The sequence below is a fragment of the Pinus tabuliformis genome, chromosome 1_1 (assembly GCF_031772625.1).
Source record: "Pinus tabuliformis cultivar Carrire ecotype Pingquan chromosome 1_1, CPIR1, whole genome shotgun sequence".
Classification (NCBI taxonomy): domain Eukaryota; kingdom Viridiplantae; phylum Streptophyta; class Pinopsida; order Pinales; family Pinaceae; genus Pinus; species Pinus tabuliformis.
The window spans coordinates 338,651,924-338,661,887 of record NC_142297.1 but is presented as its reverse complement, the minus strand read 5'-3'; positions in this window follow the sequence as shown (position 1 = coordinate 338,661,887).

Here is a 9,964-nt window from a genome sequence, read left to right as displayed (position 1 = left end):
CAATTCAAGGTTTTGGTAATGTACATTATTATTGCATGCCAGGTACGGGAAAGAATAAATGTAGTCGAAGATTATCTGTTTATCTAAGACTGACTATGTGTTGATATATAGTTATTTTAGAGCCAAATACTCTATTTACTTATAAATAGAAGAAGATGGACGCTGGTATATTGTAATTCTTATTTATGTATGAGCAAAATCTACCTACCTGGTTACTTTGTTTTAATTATTTTATGGTCGGGTTGTGATATCTCCTAATAAGTAGTTAATTGAATAATTAATTAAATAAACAAATTAAATAAAAAATTATCAATCAAAATTAAATTTAATGTATATATTCATTTAAATGTATCTAATTAAATTTAAGTGTACCTATTGTTACATATTTATAGATATTTATGTGATATCTTGCTTCATATTTCTTCAGTGTAGTACATGGAGTTAAATATTTCTTCAGTGTAGTATATGCACAAATATGTCATGGTTCATGATTTCACTTTCTTTTTGATCTACACAAGTACATTATTATTGCATGGCAAGTATGGGAAAGAATAAATGTAGTGCAAGATTATCAATTTATCTAGGATTGACTGTGTGTTGATATACAGTTAGTTTACACTACTACATAAAGGAGGGTTTTAAGACAATATTTGAGACAATTTTTGGGTAAATTGTCTTAACTTAAGACAAAAAAATTTGTGTATTGTCTTAAATATTGCCTTTAAACGGGTGTCTCGAAAATTATTGTCTTAAATATTATTGTCATAAAAAATAGTGTTTTAAATATTATTGCCTTAAAAAATATTGTCTTAAAGTATATTGTTTTAAAGATTATTGTCTTAAAAAATATTGTCTCTATAAAGGGAGTATATAGCACAACCATTATTGTCTCTTAGCAGACAATTTCATTTTTGTCTCATTGGAGACAATTTCATTTTTGTCTCTCTAATGACAACACTTGGATTAGAGAAAATATGTCTTTAATACTAGCTATTGTCTCTCTAGAGACGATAAAAAATTTATTTAAAGATCACTTTTGTCTCTTTAGAGACAATATAAAACAATGAATCCAAAAATATCTCACCATTGAAATAAATTGATATAAAAAATATTTAATTAAAAATGAACCACAAAATCATTGATTAATTCATGAGTTATGCAAATCCTTAAAATTACATTTATAATCATTGATTTTAAATTAAAGAAGAAAGATAAAAGATAAAAATTAAAAACTATGAAAAAACCCAAACACCAAACCAAGTGAAGAATTATGGCAATCCTTAAAATTACATTTATAGGCGTTGATTTTAAATTAAAGAAAAAAGATAAAAATTAAAAACTACGAACAAACCCAAACACCAAACACCAAACCCAAACAGGGATCTTAGGTGGGATAATGTAATGAAGAACATTGAATCAGATGAGTGGTTTATAATAGATTTTGAGGATGCCATTGGTGCACCTCAGATTTACCCTCATAATCTTAGTGGCTTGAACCATGCTCCTGAGATGTCTAGTTGTGTTCATGGGGTTAAAGTTGATGTGTGGAGTCCTGGACACCTTAGCAATACAAGTGGGCTGAATGTGTCTGAGTTGTTGAGGAATTTACAGAATAGATGCTTGGAACAAGACCAAAATCAGAGGCCTTCTACTGCAGATTGCTATCATCACCTTCTTCAGTTGCAGTCTTCCTTGCCTAATTACTGAGATTAGACAATACCAACCATGGTCAATTCTCAATCCTATGTATCCCATTATTACTACTCATAAGATCTAGAATCACATGATTATTGAATGTTGTATTATCAGAAAATTTTATATATCTAACGAAGAACTTGTTTCAGATTGTACACAAGGAAGACACCCAGTCCTAGAATGCCATTAGTTCACAATGGCAATCTAATGTAAACAGGCTACAATGTTCATAACATTAAGCTGCGTACCATAGCCTTGACACTCGATTCTAATGGAAATAAGCATATTTCCATGTTGTTCCTTGATAGGGGGATTTTTAAAAATGGGTGTTCTGATTTGTAGCTCTGATATAATTCGATCTTTAATTCAATGAACTACATGCTTGTTCTATTAAAATAAAAATGATGTGTTTCACAGTTTGGTGTATGCCACACTAGAGAAATTGAAACTGTAGAAATTTGAATAATATAACACTTATTCACAGAGATTATCCTAATTATACACTATTTGTGGAATGCATGCATAATACATAACCTCCTCTACCATTGATCATTAATTTGCGGAATTAAAAAAACAATCGCATGCGCACATTGAAACATCAACCACACATATCAACATAATATGTAATGGGGAAATCATACAGCTGAAAACCCCCAACTATCTGTATATTATAATGATAGAGAACATGTAACAATACATAGTACAATACTCCTCATAAGTACTCAGTACTATCTCCACATGCTACACATAAACTAGCTCAGATCTGAACAAGTCACGGGTTCAAATCTCCTCCATTGTTTGCCTGCCTCTACTGCGCAATCCAAGTTGAGAATAGATGCTATCCAAGTTCGAATTCCCTTGGCTTGTACTACGTAATCCTCATTGGAAATCTCAATCAATGATTGCGCAAATCTCATGCACAACTATAGTCACAACTGATAGTAGTCTCACCCTTTTACCCACCTCTAACACTTGTCTCCACTGAACTATCCATGCACTGAGTTAACTGATGTATTCTTTAGTTGATTTATGAGTTAATAATTAGTGAATTAATTCACATCACTCATCACTAGTGTATTTGGCAGTTAGACTAAATACAACTAGTTCAACTAAGTCAAACTGAACACAACTCCATCAACTCCACCAAACTCAATCACTTGAGTTCTAATTGAAGACCATCATGCAATAGCTCAACAACCATAGGAAAAGCGTATTTCCTTCTGGCAGTTGCATGTGCCACATCCGTAGCTCGAACTGAAGTGCTGCAAGAGGATAAGATAATGTTTATAGTCCAAATATTATTAAGAGCTAATAATATTCGACTGTTCTATTTTTTGACTGGCAGTCTAAAAATAGACTCCGCCCATATGTCTAAAAATAGAGGTCCATCTATTTTTACCAACATGACCAATCATCCATAAATAGCATCCTGCAACTCATAGACCATGATCCATATGTCTAAAAATAGACATAGTCTAAAAATTGACTTTGCGCCAAAAATAACCTGCGAGCCCACTTAGTGAAGGTGACTTCTTTTCACTAAGCTCCATCATCTCATTTCATTTTCAACACTCCCTCTCAACAAGATATGGATTATCTGCAACCCCTATCCTGCCTCTGTGGTATTCGAATTTGCTCCTGGTGAGCGCCTTCATCAAGATATCAGCATCCTGATCCTCCGTGGGAATGTATGAAAGTAACATGATTCTCCGTTGCACACAGTCTCTGATATGATGGTACCTGATGTCGATGTGCTTGGATCTATCATGAAATACTGGATTAGCTAAGAGTTTAATGCAACTCTGGTTATCACAATAAATCACAGCAGGCTCCAAGTGTGACCCGAACAACCTGACCAGGATCTTCCTCATCCATATAGCCTCGCATAAAGCCAAACTTGCTGCCATATACTTGACCTCTGATGAACTGAGTGCCACAGATCTCTGCTTCTTGTTGTACCAAGAAACTGCTATCGACCTGATACTGAAGATCCCTCCAGATGTTCTCTTTCTGTCCAATGGGCTCCTTGCCCAATCTGCATCCGTGAAGCCACATAGCTTCACCTCATCCTCCTGTTTGTACCACAATCCATATCCCGATGTGCCTCTAAGATAACGCAATACATTCTTGCATGTCTTCCAAAAGAGCTTGGTTGGCTTAACCATAGCTTGTGAAATATGGTTAACATCATAGCATATATTAGGTCATGTATTGACCAGATACATAAGCGACCCCACCAACTATCGATAAACAGTGGCATCTGCTACCTCCGCTGAAGTAGCATCCTCCTTCCTCCAACCTCCAGGAATAGGAGTATCAACAGGATTGCAGCCATGCATGTTGAACTTCTCCAGTATCTCCCGGGCATACTTACCCTGAGAAACAAATAGTCCATCACTACGCTGCCAAATTTCTAATCCCAGGAAATAATGAAGGAGGCCCAAGTGCTTCATCTCAAACTCTCTAGCAAGATCCTCCTTGCATGAAAGTATGAATAGCTCATTTCCCCTCAAAATGAAATCATCTACATAAAGTACAATGATCAGAAACTCATCCTCCACCACAATCTGGTATAGGTTAGGATCCGCCTCACTCTTGGAGAATCCAAGTACGGTGAAATAACTGTCTATCCATGTGTACCAAGCACGAGGTGCTTGTTTCAACCCATACAGCACTCTCTTGAGCCTGCACACATGTGACTCACTGCTGAAGATCTCGAAACCTTAGGGCTGCTCTATGTACACCTCCTCCTCAATGACTCCATTGAGGAATGTAGTCTTCATATCCATCTAATGGATGTGCCACCCCATCTACGCTAAGAGAGCAAGAATTGTCCGTATGGAAAAATACCTTGTGACAGGTGCAAAGGTCTCCTCATAATCGATCCCCTCTATCTATCAAAAGCCTCGGGCAACAAATCTTGCCTTGTACTTTTCCACACTCATGTCAGCTGCCTGCTTCACTTTGTAGATCCATCTTGAACCCACCACTGATTTCCCCTCCGGTCTTGGAACAATCTCCCATGCACTCTTTCTGACAATCGAATCATTCTCTTCCACCATGGCATCTACCCATGCGGGATCCTCCACATCTTCCTCGAAAGAGGATGGCTCAGTCATGACACATTTTCTCACAAGAGCCATGTATCCAGTGTACCGATCAAGTGATTGTCTCTGTCTGCGTTGTGTTGTAGGTGGTCCTACAACCTTCTCTGCATCTCGAGCCAGTCGCTCAGCTTCTATAGTGTGCTTTCACCCTCTGATGGTTGGCGTTGCATGAGTGGTCTCTTCCACTCCATGAACTTCATCTTGTGGCTGATCCACATCCTGAAGCTCATCCTTAGGAACTAATAGCTCCTCATCTGCATGCAAGTGTGGCTCCCTCTCAAGCAAACACTTCATGGATTTCTCCTCCTGAAATTTGATATCTCGTCGCACAACAGTCTTGCGACTGTCTGGAAAATACACACGATAGTTGTGGGCCGTATCAGTGTACCCCACAAATATCCCAACCTCTGCGGTCGGCTCTAGCTTCTTCCTAGCATCCTTCGTCACATGCATGTAAACAGGAGAAACAAAAATCCTCAAATGGGAAATATCAGGCCTCTTACCAGAATAAGCCTCCTCGAATGTACTCATGCCAAGTATCTTGTGAGGACAACAGTTCTGCACATATACTGCAGTATTGCATGCCTCCGCCCACATGTGAAGGGGTAGGCCCTGATCATGCAGCATCGCCCGTGCAGCACCCACGATCGTTCTGTTCTTCCGCTTAGCAACCCCGTTTTGTTGTGGCTTATGGGGAGCTATGAGCTCTCTTCGAATCCCTTATGCACTGTAGAAGTCCTTGAACTCGCCAAAGATGAATTCACCACCATTTTCGCTCCTAAAAGCCTTCACCTTCTTCCTTGATTCCTTCTCGACCAGTGCTTTGAACCCACAGAACTTTGAGTATGTCTCGCTCTTCTTCTACATGAAGAAGATCCAGCACTTTCGAGAGAAATCATCAACAAAGATCACATAGTACTTGTGCTTTGTTGTCGAACTACTGAGAAAGGTCCACACACATCTGTGTGAATTCTCTCAAGGATCGTCGTGGCACAACTATCCTTCTCGTGAAACATGGCTTTCACAAATTTTCCCAAAGTACACCCCTTGCACTGATCTGACTGCGCAAGAGTGCCTTTAGGAAGCCCAATAGAAATCTGCTGCAGTGTCTTTAAAGCTCCATGGTGAAGGTGGCCCAATCTCCGGTGCCACAGCTCGCCATCATCCCGGCTCACCACTACTTCTACCTAGCATGCCATTGTTGTGTAGCCATCTACATGCAATTGATAAAGGTTCTTGACTCGAACCCCTATCTTTCATGTTTCTCCAGTTGTCTTACTGCGCAGGAAAGCCTTTCCCTCCCTGAAGACAACATCATATCCCTTGTCTTCTAACATTGCCACAGAGATAAGATTCTTCTTCAATCCTGGAACATGCATCACTTCCTTCAATATGAAGGGTTTACCAGACTCCCTCTCAAAGGAAATGGTACTGATACCAGTCGCACTTTATCTACCATCATCGCCCATCTCGATGTGCACCCCAAGATCTTTCTCATCCAGACCAGAAAATAAATCTCGATCTCCTCTCATGTGAAAAGACGCACCACTGTCCAAGAACCATACCGATCCCATCACACTTGATACCAAGCACGCGATCAACAAAAAATCCAACTCAAACTACGAGGCTAAGGCCTCTCCCGCTGCAGATCCAACAACTTGCTTATTTTTATTCTTCTTTGGACAATTTGTGGCATAATGTCCATGCTGGTGAAAGTGAAAGCACTTCACCTTGGAGATGTCCTGCTTCTTGCCTTTCACACTAGAATGAGAAGCTTTCTTGTTCTTTCCCTTCTTTGCTTTGGCAGCCAAAGCGCAATTTTCTTCATCAGATGCCTTTGATGAAGATCCATCACTGGTATTCTGCCTAATCTCCTATTGCACGAGATCTGACCAAAGTTTCTCCCATCCCGGAAATTTCTCCTGACCATTGACAGAGTCCTGATAGGAATGAAAACTCTTCGGAATACCAAGGAGAGCTAAGCTCACCAAGTCCTCATCATCAACAGTCACCCCCACACTTCCCAGCTCATCCCGGCATTGGGTGAACTTCATGAGATACTTGGGCATACTGTCTCCTTACTCACACTTAATGTTTCTGAGTTTATCCTTGAGTGCCAACTTCCTTTGGTCGCTCTTGCTTTGGAATAAATATATCAACACTTTCCACATCAAGTATGGAGAAGCCTTTCCATGCAGGCTGGATACAATGTGATCCTTCATGCCCTCCAATAGAATCCTTCGACACTTTACTGTGTTCTTTTGCCAAGCCTCAACTTGAGCAGCATCAGTAGGCTTTGGGAATTCAGCATCTATGAACTCCTTCAACCCATTGTCATCTAACACCGCCTCCATCCTGTCTTTCCATGCAATATAACTCGAGCTGCCTTCAAGGGCATACTCCAATCGCAATCCGTTGAAAGACATTTCAACTTTGACACCAAGAAAACACTGCTGCAAATTCGAATTCCACCAGCTCAAAACTCAACCACTTATGATCTAAAATTCGTGAGAACAAAGTATTTCTCATACAGATATTGACTATATGGGCATTTACCGGATATCTCACCTTCCAAAAGAAGGATTAATCCAGAGGCTACCTAGCCCGATTACAGACTCTGCCTGAAGAAATAAAATGTAATCACTTCCTCAATGATAGATCTGATGATCAACTTCGCTCTGATACCATGTAGAAATTTTAATAATATAACACTTATTCAAAGAGATTATCCTGATTATACACTATTTTAGGAATGCATGCATAATACATAACCTCCTCTACCATTGATCATCAATTTGCGGAATTAAAAAAACAATCACATGCGCATATTGAAACATCAATCGCACATATCAACACAGTATGTAATGGGGAAAGCATACAACTGAAAACCCCCAACTATCTATATATTATAATGATAGAGAACATGTAAAAATACATAGTACAATACTCCTCATAAGTACTCAGTACTATCTCCACATGCTACACACAAACTAGCTCAGATCTGAACAAGTCACGGGTTCAAATCTCCTCCACTGTTTGCCTGCCTCTACTGCGCAATCCAAGTTGAGAATAGATGCTATCCAAGTTCAAATTCCCTTGGATTGTACTGCGCAATCGTCATTGGAAATCTCAATCAATGATTGTGAAAATCTCATGCACAGCTATAGTCACAACTGATAGTAGTCTCACCCTTTCACCCACCTCTAACACTTGTCTCCACTGAATTGTCCATGCACTGAGTTAACTGATGTATTCTTTAATTGATTTATGAGTTAATAATTAGTGAATTAATTAATAATTAATTCACATCACTCATCACTAGTGTATTTGGCAGTTAGACTAAATACAACTAGTTCAATTACGTCAAACTGAACACAATTCCATCAACTCCTCAATCAACTCCACCAAACTCAATCACTTGAGTTCTAACTGAAGTCCATCATGCAATAGCTCAACTAACCCATATGAAAAGCGTATTTCCTTCTTGCAGTTGCATGTGCCACATCCGTAGCTCGAACTGAAGTGCTGCAAGAGGATAAGATAATGTATATAGTCCAAATATTATTAAGGGCTAATAATATTTGACTGTTCTATTTTTTGACTGGCAGTCTAAAAATAGACTCCGCCCATATGTCCAAAAATATAGGTCCATCTATTTTTACCAACATGACCAATCATCCATAAATATCATCCTGCAACTCATAGACCATGATCCATATGTCTAAAAATAGACTTTGCGCCAAAAATAGCCTGCGGGCCCACTTAGTGAAGGCGACTTCTTTTCACTAATCTCCATCATCCTGTTGCATTTTCAACAAAAACAATAGCTCTCTCCCTTTTTTCATTCAAATAAGTTATATATAAAGAAAGCTTTATTTTTTATGGTTTATGGTGAAGGGCAGATGAGATTTAATGCTCAGTGTATCAAACAATATTGAATGTTAAAGACCCTGTAGTGAAAGGCAAAGCACAAAGAATGGCAGATGATATTTAATGCTCATCATATCAAACAGTAACAAATGTTAAAGACCCTGTAGTGAGCACAAAAAATAATTGAGGACTCAATTGTCCATAATACCCATGCAATTTACCCATGTAGAAGGCCCCACACAGTTGGACATCATATAGTAACTAAAAATAATAATAACCTGAATGACTTGAATACAAACATCCCATTTAAGACAAGTGATAGAACAACCCAAAGTGCACCAAGACATTTTCAATTCATTTGGAGACTGATTTCTGCAGTCTCATGAAAGAACAAATTTACAGAAAAATGAATTTAGAAAGCTGAGCATGGGAATGCCCGCCTCAGCTAGATCATGAAAGAAGTATGAAAAATAATTTATTGTATTGTATCTTATTACAGGTCTCCTCCCAGCATTAGAAGAACTTCAGATCCTCCTAATAAAGAATTTCACCCGATAAACGGCCTCATACTTTAGGGGGCAACTGTTATAGACATTTTTGTGCCTTACAGCATTGAGCATGAAATGTCAATAATCCAAGGGATCCAAAGTCCCTAAATGAGTTGTTCCTACCCCTAAAGGAACAAGGTCAACCAATGACAGCTTCTCCCAGATTTCTCCACCAAAAAACCACTCAGAAATGGTCAAATCAGGATCAATTCAATAGCTCCACTAGCTGTCTGCGCTGAAATGCAAAGTCTGCACTGGCTACTTACACTGCAACGCAGGTAGAAGCACTACCAGGGTGCGCTGAGTGGGAATTGCCAAATGGAAAGTTCATTCAGCGAGGTGTAAAGACCCTGGAAGCTTCCAGAATCTTCCTCAATGACACTTGCCTCAATGAATTCGACTAGTGATGAGTAAGAGGTTCTCAACCTCCAAGTGGAAGCAAGAACTGACAGAGAGAAGCCACAAGTCAAAACATGAGCTGACTTATCCTCTCTGCTCACATCTATATATGGATCTCTCACCCAGAGGTTCAGGAGGCTGGAATTTTGTACTTTGCAGAGAATTGCTGTTGGTTTGAGATTGAGATTAGTACATTGGGTGATTTATGCTTTGTTGGAGGAGAGGAAGGGATTCTTTTGCTGGGAGGTAGATGCTGGATCGGGACTCACTTGGTTGTATCTCCTATTGAACCTTGTTTATCATATCAATAAAGTTGTTTGAGTTTCTCCTATATGCTTGTATTTC